The sequence below is a fragment of the Heterocephalus glaber genome, unplaced genomic scaffold (genome assembly GCF_053883595.1).
Source record: "Heterocephalus glaber isolate CG9 unplaced genomic scaffold, H.glaber_assembly_v1.0 deba00000546, whole genome shotgun sequence".
In the NCBI taxonomy this organism is placed as follows: domain Eukaryota; kingdom Metazoa; phylum Chordata; class Mammalia; order Rodentia; family Bathyergidae; genus Heterocephalus; species Heterocephalus glaber.
Genome location: NW_028258147.1, coordinates 30,445,189 through 30,459,781, shown reverse-complemented (window position 1 = coordinate 30,459,781; position 14,593 = coordinate 30,445,189). Strand labels below are relative to the sequence as shown.

Genomic DNA, 14,593 nt, shown 5'->3' with positions numbered 1-14,593 from the left:
CAACAAAGACTTCCAAGACTGGAAAAATAACCAACTGGAATTTATTCTCCTTTCCTCAGTCTCTTATGGGAAATATTTTCAATTAATATACTTTTCCTACTCTGCTTAACATTAAAGTCAGTTGTATCTTTCCTTATATTTTTGAGTCTCTGGAAAATAGAGACCATTCATTTCTTGGTTTTTTTTCAGTCCCACAATAGCTGTATTCAACAATGAAAATAATTTATAACTACTTTTTAGAAATTGTCATTATAAACTAAGTTTGCCATTTCAACCATTTTAAGGGACTGGAGAAGTAACTTAGTGGAAGTGTCTAGCATGCACAAGGTGCTCGTTTGAACCCCAATGTTGCAAAGACCAAAAAAGATATTGCTAAGCCAATCATTTTCAGTATGTAGTTCAGTAGTGTTTAAACAGAGTTCTAGAGTTTTTTTCATCTTGAAAAATTGAAACTCTATACCCATTTAATCACTAGTTCTTCCTTCCATTCTTCCTCCCTGACAACGTTTATATTTAATTCCTATTTATTACTTTGTTACTTTAGATACTTCATATCAGTGGAATTACACAGTGTTTTTCCTTTTATGACTGATTTTATCCCTCAACATAATGTTCTACAGACTCATTCATCTGGCATCATGTGACAGGATTCTCTTCTTTTTAAAGGCTACATAATTCTCTCTTTCTCTCTCTGTCCATATATATATGTATATAAATGTACATATCTATGTGTGTATATATAGGGGATATATATATATATATATATATATATATATATATATATCCTATTCATCTGTGCATAGACATTTGGGTTTTTTCCACCTTCTGGCTATTTTGGACAATACTTCAGTGAAAGTGAGTGTGCACATATCTCCTCAGGATACCTTTTGAATACACAATCCAGAATAGGATTGTTATAATTAACTTAATTGAGGGCTTAATTTACACTGGACATATATTACAGGCTATTTATGATTTACACAACTGGACAAATTTAGACTTTCTTAATCCTGGTCTGGATTATGATGATTTTCAAATTGGTCTCATCAACCTTTGTTCCAATTCCCTTTTCATAGATAACACAGAAGACTTTTCCTAAGTGTTAGTCTCTGCTGAAATGCCTTCAATGGTTCCCTATTATCTGCTCCTCAGCCTCTCTCAAGGCCCAGGTAATGTCCTTCAAGAACTTGTCATTCCCTGGAACACTGGCCCACTTGTCTTTTGCTAAGAGCCTCTTGTATTTTCTCTTCTGTGGAGTTTTGTTCATGCCTAGAATTCCTCTTCCTTCTTCATGTCTAATGCTACAAACAATAGCTGTCCATTTCAAATGTCTACATTCAGAGCTGTGTTTGGTTTTGTTGCCTTTACTTTTCCTTCTACCTTCAACTGGAGCCTAACTTCTTTGAGAAGACGGACTATATTTTTCTCATTTTTGAATTATCTGAAGCACAAGGCTTCTAGGGGACACACAAGGATCACATACTGGAAAGACAGGAATCCCAAGGAGTCCTGGTAGGAGTTGGTCAGGTCAATGAGGGATCAAACCTTGGCTCTCTCAGGAGCTGTGAAACTAGAGTAAGCCAGTTCACTTCTTTGAGACATAAATTTTTGAGGGGAGGTGGTGTTATATGTACTACATAAGGTTATTGAAGACTTAAAGGAACTGTACATAGAGTTGACGTGTAATAAGTATAGGAATGATAGTGGCAAATTTGTATTTCATAGAATTTTCCTTCTGGAATATTTTGAGTAACTTCTAACTAAAGATATTTTACCTCTCCCTCCAGCCAGGAAAGTAAAATTGGAGCAAGGAGGGACATTGGTACTGTATTCAAGATTTATATTGGAATTACTGTAGTACTTGTCAATTGATAAATTTGTAAGAATTTCCATCAAATTCTGTTCTACATATTAGGGGACATATGGTATACAGGGGTCTCAAAAATTTTCAAGGAATATGATGAAAAGCTTATCTATAAAATGGTACCAAACCCCACTGGTAAGCATCCCAAGCTTCATTTCTCAGCCTTATAATTTACCTTTTCTGAGAAACTTGGGGAATCCAAGAATGTTTACTCAGATTTTTAAAAGCTAGAACAATAAATGTAATGTGGATGTCTCTGCCTCTCTCGTCTCTCTCTGGCACTTGGTGTGTGTTTCTTTAGAAAAACTAAGATCAGTCATACCTGTAAGGTGTTATGAATAGCGGGTGGATCTGAGCTTTCTCTATTTCTGTTTAAATGATCTTAAAGTTTGGCGGTGTGGGAGTAAAAGTTGTCCAATGGGGGCGAGTCAGCGGGCGCTCCCCAAACGCCGCAGCTGCTGTTCGCAGCTCTGGGCGTGAGTCCCGCTGCCCGGGGCGGAGGGGTGGACGGTGACCTTGACGGACCCCCTCATCCCGCTGGCCCGAGCGCGAGACCCGGCGCCCAGGGCCTGGGAGGGGGAGGGGCGCGGGCGTGGAGGGCGTGCAGGGCGTGGGCCGGGGCGGGGCGAGCCCCGCGGCTCTGAGCTCCCGGAGCTGTCAGCGTCTGGCTCGGGAGAGGAAGTGATCGCTCCCGGAGGAGCGCGCACCGAGGACCCGCGCAGCGTGAGACAGCACATCCTGCCCGCGCCGCCGCGCTCCGCTCCTCCACAGCTGCCTTGGAGCCAGCCCCGCCGCGCGCCAGGTAAACCCGGCCACCGGGTCGCGTCCCGCACCGCCGCCGCCCCGCGCCCTTCCCAGCCCCGCGGCCCGGGGTCCCCTGCCGGGCGAGCGGGACAGCGGTAGCCACCGCTGCAGCGACCGCTGGACCTGCCCGGCCGCTCCCAGGCTCGGCGCACTCTGCAGGGCCCACAGGCTGGCGCAGAGCCCCCCAGCGGCGCACCGGACCGCAGGTCCCCGGGGGGCCAAGGAAGGGTCGCGGTGTCCTCACCTTGACGCCCACCTTGGGAGCGGGAGGAGCATCTGGTGCGCCCCGCCCCCGGCCTCTCCCAGGAGCCGGAGGCTGGCGTCTGGGAATGCGCACCCGCGGGCCACGGCTGCGGGCCCCTGGGGGAGGGGAGTGCGAGGGATGCTGTTTGGTTACATTTCCGAGCTGTCTGCAAAGCTCTCCGATGCTGTCGCTACCCGCCAAGTCGGAGGGAGCGAATGCAATTCCAGCAGGGCTTTAATTAAACGCTCACACAAGAAGATGCCAGTTTCTGTCTGTGCTGCAGAAAAGTGCGGGTGCGGGACGTGTTTTGGTAAACACCTTCCCGGCTGCCTGGCTTTGCCTCGCTCTCCCACCCGGAGTCGCTTTGGCCTTGCACACGGAGTGCATCGTCATGGCAAAGGCAGCGAGCCCAGCAGCACTGATGGAAACAGCTTGCGGGAGTCTCAGGACTCGGACCTTACTGGTAAGGTTAGCAGAGGCCCAGGCCCAGAACAGGCAGTCATTTAGGAAATGAGAGCCTGGACAAATGGCTGAATACGGAGTATGTTCCGTCCGTATCCTGGCCTCTATGCACCTAGGTAAGGGACAGGCACAAGTAGCCAGCCATGTTCTTGCCTGGCTTGGCTTTCAAGTGGGCACTGTAGAGTTGCACTTCAGAGTTGTGAAAAATCCCTTCCAGACATTCCAGACTAGCAGAAAACATATCTAACTGTGAGGCACAGGGAACTGCCGTGGACATCCTGGACTAATAGTAGCACAGATATGGGTGACTATCTATATATACTTTTTGCAATTGGGGGAATCAGAAACATGGTCAGGGTCACCAAGTTTGAAATGGGAATATACAGTGCATGTCGAAGCATTCTGAGGGCACTGGTGAGAACATAATAGTTCCTCTGGTTATTTACAGTGCCAAGTTTGCTTCTGAAGTTTTAGCCCAGCAAAGGGGCTTTAACTCTGCTTTCCTGACTATTATTCTGAATGAAATAAAACCCAGCTCTCCTACTAGCAGTAAGGGACCAACTCTCAGGATTCCTTAAGATCTGGGATCAAAGCCCCAGGAGCAGTGCCTCTGACGATCTTCCAAGCCACCGCTGAGATGTTTGTACAAACTGGTTGAGGGTCCTGGGCAAACTTTTCCAGCCTGTCCAGCTAGGCTTCGTTTTTGGCCCAGAATATATCTTGGATCTCTTCCTTGTCTCAGGCCTCAGGCTCCTGTGCACCTGTTTCCTCTCTCCTTGGATCTCTGGGAGGCCGAACCCTCCAGTGCACCCCGCCCTTAGGGAGGAGGGCGTGGCTGAGAACTACTGCGCACTCCCAGCCTTTCCTCCTTTCCTGCTGAAAAAGTGCCTGAGGTTGTTTGACTATTAAAGATTTACATCATTAAGCATCATCACTGTTAGGGTTATGGCAGAGAAGAGAAACTCAACCCACAGGAAAAGGGGGCAAAGTTGCTAAACTATTGGTCTCTTTCTGACCAGCTTCAGAGATGGTAAAAGGAAATCACTGAGCATTTCTGAAACCATGTTTTATATCTAAGAGGGGCACTATGACCTTTCCCCTCCGCACATGTCTCCTTTCCAAAATGCCCCTTCTTGAGTCTATATTTAATAAATGAGCCTTTCCCTTGATTCTAGTGCTGAGTCAAGTGATTTTTGGGGGGATCCATATGCTCTGCCCATACACAGAAGCTGAGCAGAACTAACCCAGGCTACCCTGTCAGCAAAGACTGTGTCCATAGGCTTTTTCCTATTATCCGTATGATTTACTCATTCTCTGCACTTTTCCTCATTTAACCTAGTAACAAATGAGTCATACACATGGCTGCAAACATAAGTATACCCCCTCCTTTGTTCTCCTCACACTTTGTGGCACCAAACGAAAGTTGATATCAACAGCTCAAATGTGTTGAATGCTTTATCAGATATTTTATTTTGAAATCTTTTCACATGTATTAATTTATTTAACTGAAAAGCAATCTTACAAGACAGATATTGTTTGTAATCCTATTTTGCCAATGAGGAATGTATGAAACAGAGATCAAGTAACTTTCTGAAGCTAGCTGAGCTACTAAGTTGTAGAGACAAGATTTGAACCCTGGAGACCTACTCTAAGTCTGGACTTTTTGTAGCACTTTTCTATACCATAAAACAATTCCATTGGTTAATTTTCGTGTGTGAAATACAAGGTTCTTTTCTTATGTTACCTTATTTGCATTCTTAGATTAATCTTATGAAGTAGAATACATTATTCTCCATATTTTATACATGATGAAACTAAGTGATATACTCAAGATTATAGCTAATAAATGGCAGGGACAGGAGTCAAAGAAGGTCTGTCTGACAGCTCTAAAACCAGAACCCATCCGCTTTACCTACTGTCTTCTATGAGAAATGAAAAAGGCACTGCATGTCCATTCCTTTCAGGTCAGTTGCCCAGTTTCTCTGGGAGCAGAATCCTTTGCAGGCACAAGTGTAGTCATGGTTTTTGTCCTCTGGTTAGTAAATGTGGATGACATGACAGACTCAGAGTCGACCCATGGCCTTTTGAAATAAAACATTGTATTAGTTCTGCATCCTTTATTGAACTAGCTAATTGCTCATAACATTTTTTGAATCTCAAATGTCCTGAAAATAATTAATAATATACTCTCAAATGTCCCTCCATCAGGGCTCCCTTTTACTAGAAACTCTTGTGGCTTCCATATCCCCTAGAAAATATGAAAATATATTCCTTTGGGAGCTTGTCAGGGACAATGAACTTTTAGGGTTAAAGGTCTTTGAGAATTAACTAAGGTTACTTTATTTTTCTTCTTTACAGTGTGTAATCCTTGCTCAGTCCATGTTAAAACCAAACCAAAACAAAACAAAATTCCTCTTTGGGGAGTTTTCAGATATCCTGGAGTTACTTCCTTTGCTTCCTCTGGCACCAGGATGTCATGGGGAAGCTTGCATTGTAACACAGATGCCACTGAGCAGGTGCTAATCCAGAAGAGCCCACAAATGCAAAGCATCCCTGATTCTTTGTTTGGGGGAGTCTTCTTAAAGACATAGGCACTGGAGAGGAGACATATGAATACTTCCCAGGTGATCACTGAACCCACTAAAATTAAGGCAGTATTTTATATTTGTGCATAAACGCAGCTTGAAGGGAAAAGCTATGGTATTTGTAACTAAAAACAGATTAAGAACCACTGGTTTATGAGCACTGTTTAAAAAATAGTAGAGGACCAGAAGCAATACTGCTGAATGTGTTGAAGGCGGTGCAAAAACTATCCTGTCAGGGTCAGCCAAGAAACAAATATTCTTGGTTGTTAAGACATTTCTGCATTTCACTAGGAGCCCAGATAGAGGGAACAATAGACTCTAACACGTGCTGCAGCCCAGTGAGGGTTCCATTAATTGGGCACTTAGCCTGTGCATGGTCAGAGCTTTATTACTGCTGTGTTAGTTCATCGAATCATCTCACCACCCCTGCAAGATAGACATTTTAAAATTATTTAATAAATAAGGAAATGCTTGGAAGAATTCAGCCACTTGGCCAAGGCCACCGGAAGCCAGTTAGTGGAGGAGCTGGATTTCAAATGCTGATCAGCCTTATTCCAAAGTCTGTTTGTTCTCTTTCTCCCATAGTTCATTATTTCTCTATCTATGTGAGTTGCCAAAATGTATTGTTTAGTGTAGCTTTTTATTGTGGCAGCACTGAGAGTCCTGCAAGAACATCCTCACATGCTGATGAAAAAGCCCAAAAGTGTTATCAAAGGGAACAAGAAAATTATACACCTCTCAGTGAGGCAGAGGATAGTCAAGCCCCTCTTTCTTTGACATGAGATGCAGCCCCACTCCTGTGACTCTGATGTGTCATCTGGCATCTTGCTGAATAACAGGTGCATAGCAGCCAACACTAACACAGCCCAAAATTTATCTGGCCAGGGAGGATATAAGTCAAAACTTGATTCATTGCAAAGATGAATTTACTTCCAGCCTGCTCAGTCTTCTGGGGCTCACCTGATACAGTGGCTATATGGTCTGGGAAGCCCTCTACTAAATAGAGGACCACTGTGCTGTTTTCAGTTCATAGCAATCCTGAAATCATCTCAAGTGGCTTCTCTTGTTTCCAAAATATTACTTACAGTTTAACATTCTTACACTTCTCTATATCCCCACTATGCTCTTATAGAATAACTCATTATTTCATTTTTGGGGTACGGAATAGCTAATGCCATCAGGATAGCAAATGCCCAAAGCAGAAACTTCTCTTGGAGTTTTAAAATTTTTTTTATTTTTATTAGTACATGTTTGACATACATAATGATTACCTTCATTGAGGGAAGTTGGTACATGTACATGACACATCTTAATTCTTTTACGTCTCCTTCTCCTCTCTTCCCTCCCACCTCCCTCCATCTCTTCTTCCCCTTCCCATTTACAAAAAATCTGTCTCCATGTTTCCTATTTTGCTCTTTTATTTATTTATACTTTCAGTTTCTCATGTAAGAGAAACCATGTAATATTTAAATTTGTGTCTGATTTATTCCATTTAACATTATGGTCTCCAGGTGCATCCATTTTCCTATGAATGTCTCAAGTTTGTCTTTCTTTATGGCAGAGTAGTACTCCATTGTATAAATAACCACATTTTCTTTATCCATTCATCTATTGTTGAACATATAGGCCATTTCCGAGATTTAGCTGTTATGAGTTCTGCTGCTATGAATATATCATTGTAATGTAGTGTCTTTAACTCTTTTGGGAAAATACTTAGAAAAGGAATAGCTGGTTGAGTGGCATTTCTAGTTTTAGGAGGGTTTTTTTGTTTTTTTTTAAATTAAATTCTTTTATTGGTACATTGTAGGTATACAACACAATTACATTTCTCATTGGGAATTGTACCTTTACATAATGCATCTTGGTTCTTATTTTTTCCCCATTCCTAGCCCTCCCTTCACCTCCTCCAACCTTCCCTATTTACAAAGACTTTATTTCCATTTTTTCCATTTCTCATCATTTTTCCTTTCCCTTCTTTCCTTTCCCCTGCCCCTCCCACTACCCCTACCCCTTTGGACCTTTTCTTCCTATTTTGCATTATCAATTATTCATTTTAATTATTGGTACATTTTAGGTATACAATATAATGACATTCATCATTGGAAATTTGCACCTTTACATAGTCTCTCTTGGTTCTTATTTTTCACCCTTGCCCAGCCCTCCCTTCAACCCCTCCAGTCCTCCCTATTTGCAAAGATTTTGTTCCTATTTTTCCATTTTCTCATATTAATCCCATTCCCTTCTATCCTTTCCCCTAGCCCTCCCACTTCCCTCCCATTTGCCCCTTTTCTTCCTATTTCACATGACCTATTATACATTTAGTCCTTATTTACACTTTCAGTTTCTCACACCAGAGAAACTATTCGTTATTTATACATGTGTGTCCTATTTATTTCACTTAAGAGTATTGCCTCAATGTACATCCATTTAGCTATAAATGTCTCTAATTTCTCATTTTTTATGGCTGAGTAGTACTCCATTTATAAGAAAACCCACATTTTCTTTATCCAGTCTCCAGTTGATGGGCATTTTGGCTGTTTCCAGGTTTTAGCTATCACAAACTGTGCTGCTATGAACATGGGCGCACATATATCACTGTGATATGATTCTTTTAATTCTTTGGGGAAGATCCCCAGCAGTGGAATAGCAGGGTCAAATGGGACTTCCAGTCCTAGTTCTTTGAGGTATCTCCATACTGATTTTCACAGCGCTTGAACCAGTCTACACTCCCACCAGCAGTGGAGCAGGGTTCCTCTTTCCCCACAGTCCCGCCAGCATTTGTTATTGATTTCATGATAGCAGCCATTCTTTCTGGAGTGAGGTGGAATCTCAGTGTTGTTTTCATTTGCATCTCTCAAATGACCAGTGATGTTGAACATTTTTTCATGTATTTATTTGCTATTTCTACTTTTTTGTGTGAGAAATGTCTGTTCATTTCAGATGCCCATTTTTCGATTGGGTCTTTAAATTTGGGAAGTCTGATCTTGTTAAGTTCTTTATAGATTCGAGATAGTAGACCTTTGTCTGAGGAAGAGCAGGTGAAGATTTTTTCCCACATTGTGGGTTGTCTCTTCACACTGCTGGTGGTTTCTCTTGCTGTGTAGAAGCCTTTTAATAAGAAGAGATCCCATTTGTTGATGGTTTGTGCTAGTTCACAGGCAACTGAGGTTTTGTTCATAAAATCTTTTCCTACACCGATGTCTTCAAGGGTTCTACCTAACCTCTGTTCCAACTGGTTCAGAGTTTCTATTTTAATATTTAGATCTTTAATCCACTTTGATTTTAGTTTAGTGCATGGTGAGAGATATAGGTCTAGTTTTAATCTTTGGCAAGTTGAAGCCCAATTTTTCCAGCACCATTTATTAAAGAGGCTATCTTTCCTCCAGTGAGGGTGTTTGGCTCCTTTATCAAGGATGAGATGGCTGAGTGTGTCTGGAGTTGTTTCTGCATCTTCTAATCTGTTCCACTGGTCCTCAGGTCTGTTTCTTTGCCAGGACCATGCTGTTTTTATCACAGTAGCTTTGTAGTAGAGTTGCAGGTTGGGGATTGTGATACCCCCTGCCATGTCTCTGTTACCTAGAATTGCTTTTGCTATTCTGGGTCTCTTCTTGTTCCAAATGAATTTTTGGATTGTTTTCTCAAGGTCCATGAAGTGTGCTGCTGGGATCTCAATTGGAATTGCATTAAATCTATATAGCAGTTTTGGAAGTATGGCCATTTTCACTATATTAATCCTTCCTACCCAGGAGCGGGGTATTTCTGTCCATTTTCTGATGGCATCTTCAATCTCTCTTTTCAGAGTGCCATAGTTTTCAGAGACGAGGTCTTTGATTTCTTTCATTTTGATTCCTAGGTATTTCAGTTTTTTGGATGCTATTGTGAAAGGAATTATTTGCCCTATTTCTCTGTCAGTGAGTCTGTCATTGGTGTAGAGGAAAGCTATTGATTTTTGTGTGTTGACCTTGTAACCAGCTACTTGACTGAATTTGGTTATTAAGTCTAGAAGAGTTTTGGTGGAGTTCTTGGGATCTTCTGTATAGAGTATCATGTCATCTGCAAATAATGACAATTTGACTTCTTCATTTCCTATCTTTTTTTCTTCTATTTCTTTCTCTTGTCTAATTGCTGTGGCTAATGTTTCCAGACCTATATTGAACAGGAGTGGTGATAGTGGACATCCTTGTCTTGTTCTTGATTTTAGTGTGAAGGATTTCAGTTTTTGACCATTTAGTATGATATTGGCTGTTGGTTTTTCTTAGATGGCTTTTATCAGTTTGAGGTAGAGACCATCTATTCCAATTTTTTGTAGAGTTTTTATCATAAATGCATGTTGGATTTTGTCAAATGCTTTTTCTGCATCTACTGAGATAATCATATGGTTTTTGTCCTTGGCTCTATTGATATAATGTATTACATTGATTGATTTTCGTACATTGAACCATCCCTGCATCCCTGGGATGAATCCCACTTGATCAGGGTGTGTGATCTTCTTGATGATCATCTGCATTCTGTTACATTATCTTATTAAGGATTTTTGCAGCTCTGTTCATTAGTAAGATTGGCCTATAGTTCTCCTTTTGGGTTGGGTCTTTCTCTGCTTTGGGGATCAAGGTGATGCTTGCTTCCAGGAATGAATTTGGGAGTATTGCTTCCCTTTCAATTTCACTGAAGAGTTTAAACAGTAGTGGCAGCAGTTCCTCTCTAAATGTCTTGTAGAAGTCAGCAGTGAAGCCATCAGGGCCCAGGGTTTTCTTAGTTGATAAGGTTTTAATTCCATTTTCAATTTCATTGGTTGATATTGGGTTGTTCAGAATTTTTAGGTCTTCTTCGTTCAACTTTGGTAATTCATATGTATCTAGAAATCTGTCCATTTCTTCTGTGTTGTCCATCTTATTGTTATATAGTTTCTGGAAGTAGGTATTGATGAACCTCTGGATTTCTGCTGGGTCTGTTGTCATTTCACCCTTTTCATTCCTAATTGCATGGATTTAGGCCTTTTCTTTCCTTTTTCTGACAAGGTTGGCTAAGGGTTTGTCAATTTTGTTGATTTTGTTGATCTAGATTTCTTAATCATGTCTTGCACTAGGAGGGCAATTTCTCCTGTTGTCTGAGAAATTATTTCTGATTTCATTTTTTCCAGATCCCCTTTTGTTGCCAGTTCAGTGGGTCCAGGTGGTTGAGTATCAGAGTGTTCCATCTCATTTCCCTTTGGGGTTGCTGTAGGTGATATGGGAGTCTGGTTTTGAGACTTATTTATGTGTTTTCTCATTTCGACGGGGGGGGGGGCTGTTGGCGCCTGCACGGATTGCCTCCTCTGAGCTGGGAGAGGTGCGACAGGGACTGGGGGCAGCAGTAGGAATGGTGGCCCAAAAGCCCTTTCCTGTGGGCTGGGAGCAGCGGGACAGATGGTGGCCAGGAAGCCCCTTCCTCTGGTCCACAAGCAGTGGGATGGCGGCTCAGAAGCCCCTACCCCTGGGCTGGGAGCGGTGGGAGGGATGGTGGCCCAGAAGCCCCTTCCTCTGGGCCAGAAGCAGCGGGACAGAAGGTGGCTCAAAAGCCCTTTCCTCTAGGTTGGGGTCAGTGGAAGGGATGGTGGCCAGGAAGCCCCTTCCTCTGGACCAGGAGCAGTGGGACTCAGTACCGTGGTATGGTGGTCCAGTGTCCTCTGCGTCTTTGTAGTGTGGATCTAGGTGGCTATACAGAGGAGCAGGGGTTGGGGGGTCCAGTGGATTGTTACCAGGGCACCGGCTGATTTGGCATCTTCTGCGCCCGACTCTGGACCTCGGTAGGGCGTGCCTAGTTTTAGTTTTTTGAGGAATGTTCATACTGCTTTCTGTGGTGACTGTATTAGTTTGCATTCACACCAGTAATGTAGAAGGGTTACTTCCTCCCTAACTGTGCACCTTCACCAGGATTTGTTTTTTGATGAGAGCCAATTTTTTTGGAGCAAGATAGAATTTCAGTGTTGTTTTGATTTGTACTCCTCAAATGGCCAGAGGTGTAGAACGTTTTTTCATATATTTATTGGTCACTTATACTTCTTCTAAGAAGTGTCTATTCATTTGAGTTGCCCATTTTTTTGACTGGGTCTTTTATTTTGAGGAGTCTAAGTTTCTTTTCATTCGTTATATAGTCTAAATATTAGTCCTGTGTCTACAAATAACTGACAAAAGTTTTTTCTCATTCTGTAAGTTCTCTCTTCACTCCATTGGTTTTATTCCTTTGCTGTGAGAAGCAAATTTTAATTTGATACAGTACCATTTGTTGATTTTTGTTGTTATTTCTTGTGCAATTTGGATTTTGTTGACATTGTCCTTTGAATCTAATTAACTATTACATTTAACTCCAATGTCAAAAATATGTAAATTATTTTTTTAGCAAAGGGATATTTGCATACATTTTGTGGTCAAGCATCATTAAAACTTGGGGTTTCCTTTTTTTCCCCCCAATAATATGGAAAAAGGGGTTTCCTGAAGATGGAGGCCCTGAATGGAGCCCACAAGCACTTTCTCTGGTAGGTCAGTTTTAGGGAAGCAAACTAATAGAGGCTGCAGATATGGAAAGGAGTCATTAACTCTTCACACTTCTCTGTACTTTTTTACAGTCTTTGTAGGGCAAGGGCATGCACATTTCAGTTTGAAGACCCACATTTAAAGACCACAGGTGTTCTTGTTGTGGGTCAGGGTGCACAGGTAGTGGCAGCCTTACCTATTGTCTTTTTTGTGTGTGGCTCAAGTTAGAGGTAGATAGGGCAGGAAGGAGCTGCACAGAACTGCTAGTTTCATTTCCTGCTCTCAGGTAGAGATGACTATATGGAAAGCTTTTGCTCTATTTAATGATTTTCAGTAAGACCCTTTTATCTTCTTGCAGAGGTTCTTACACACAGTAGAAACTCAACAAGCTGAAATATAAGTCAAGCTAGATCCTACTTAATTTTTCTTCCCTTATAAACTTGAGACCCTGCCTCTGGGATTATTTCAATGTATTTAGTAGTAACATCCACTTCCTGAAATGTAGCACCCATGGTGGGTCTGGGCTAGATATGAATGTAGGCTTGAGGATGCCAAGAATTGTGGAATCCTTGCCTTCCTCCATCATGATCATATGGACCATTTTTGTGGGCAAAGTGATGTTTGAGAACTTCTCATTTTAAAAATGGCAGACAAGATGATTTGAGTCTTGTGTTTTCCTCTATGAGCTACTGAGACTAATTCTTTCAATCTGCCTTTGATCTAATGCTCTCTGCTGAGCAGTCCAACACATTGGTTCTTGTCTGATGGGTGAAAGGGAAATTTTGATTCATTATCCGATTTATATTTCATTCTAATGTCCAGAGTGAAGCCAAGAGAAATGAATATATTTTAACCAGCTCTAATGAAGAAACAATGGCACAACATTTTATATTTCCCCTACAATCTCTTTCCCTTTTAGAATGCATGTTGAATTATCAGCACAGGCCTGAAATGATGCCCATTTCCTTGGTGGACAAGGTGAAAAGTTTACTAATTGAATTGGAATAAAGTTCTCTGCTATAGGATGCAATTTTCAATCCCATAGCCTACCATATGGAAGCTTTTAAATGTTTCTCAAGCTGTTGAGTGTTAAAATGAGCCCTTGTGCAGAGAATGACCTGAAATTCTGTCTCAGAACCAATGTGTGGAATGTCAGTAGTTCGTAGGTTTGGATGACTGAAAGGGCAGCAGGCCCTGTGGAGAATGTATGTGTTTTGACACCATGTCCTATTTTAAAATGAAGGTGCCTCTCCTGTTTCACCATCTGCCCCATTAGTGTCAAAATAGCAAGGGGTTGTGGGAATTGGTGTGTATTTTGTGGCAGAAGAATAACAAAAAACTTCTCTGCCTGCTTCCTTTAAAAGTGTGACTTTGTTCACTTGCAGGAGGTATAGGTTACCGCTGATTTGGAAAGAGGATCCTCCCTGTTTGTAAGCCTCCAGGCTCAGAGGAAAGTGAGAGTCTATTTACATAAGTTAAAATGCCAAACTAAATCTCCCAGTGCAAATACAGCCCACCCAGGGACAGTGGAAGGACTGGGATTGGGGTTTTAAATACTGACAGATTTTCTTGCTTCCTCTTCTAAGCTTTTTAATATTTTTCAAATTCTTCTGAAAAGTAATTGGCATATCAAAAATGGGTGAAATTCCATATCTCATGCCATACAAGTTTGGAGGGGGACTATTCATTTCTCTTGAAAGTCTCTCATTTTTTACAAGTAAAGAAATATAAATATCTAAAATGTGAAAGGCAACAAATTATAGACTTTAGTTTGGAGTAGATAGAAAAGTCAGGTTATAAAGCTGTTGTGGGCGGAGGAGGAAGACAGTTTCTTCACATCCCTTTTTCTGGTGCATTCCGCCCAGGCTGAGCCATTTACCTCTGTAACGTGGGCCAAAGTTTTGAGTGTGAGTTAGGTAAATGGGAACATTAAGGTCAATACCATGGTCACCTTCCCAAATCCTGGGCAAGAGGATCTATAAAGGCACATGGAGAATGCTCTCCAAACAGTCCAGGAAAAAATATAGAAAAATTATATAAAAAATATATAAAAAGTTACATAAAAGTTGGTTTAACTAGGTATGTGTTCTTGCAATTGTCAACATTAACTCAAGGAAAGTGA

General features: G+C 41.7%; 1 protein-coding gene across 7 annotated transcripts in view; it reads left to right on the top strand.

The window, feature by feature from the left end:
- The first annotated feature begins 2,486 nt into the window (after positions 1-2,486).
- Positions 2,487-14,593, top strand: part of Dync1i1 (dynein cytoplasmic 1 intermediate chain 1) — a 339,717-nt gene continuing 327,610 nt past the window's right edge. For 3 of the 7 annotated variants that reach the window (XM_087204463.1, XM_087204462.1, XM_004862717.4), the window contains exon 1: positions 2,491-2,666. The gene's annotated coding sequence lies outside the window, so the exon portion shown is untranslated. Of the gene's footprint in view, positions 2,667-14,593 lie in introns of all 7 variants that reach the window. The other 4 variants (XM_004862718.4, XM_004862716.4, XM_087204461.1 and 1 more) reach the window with 2 other exon arrangements.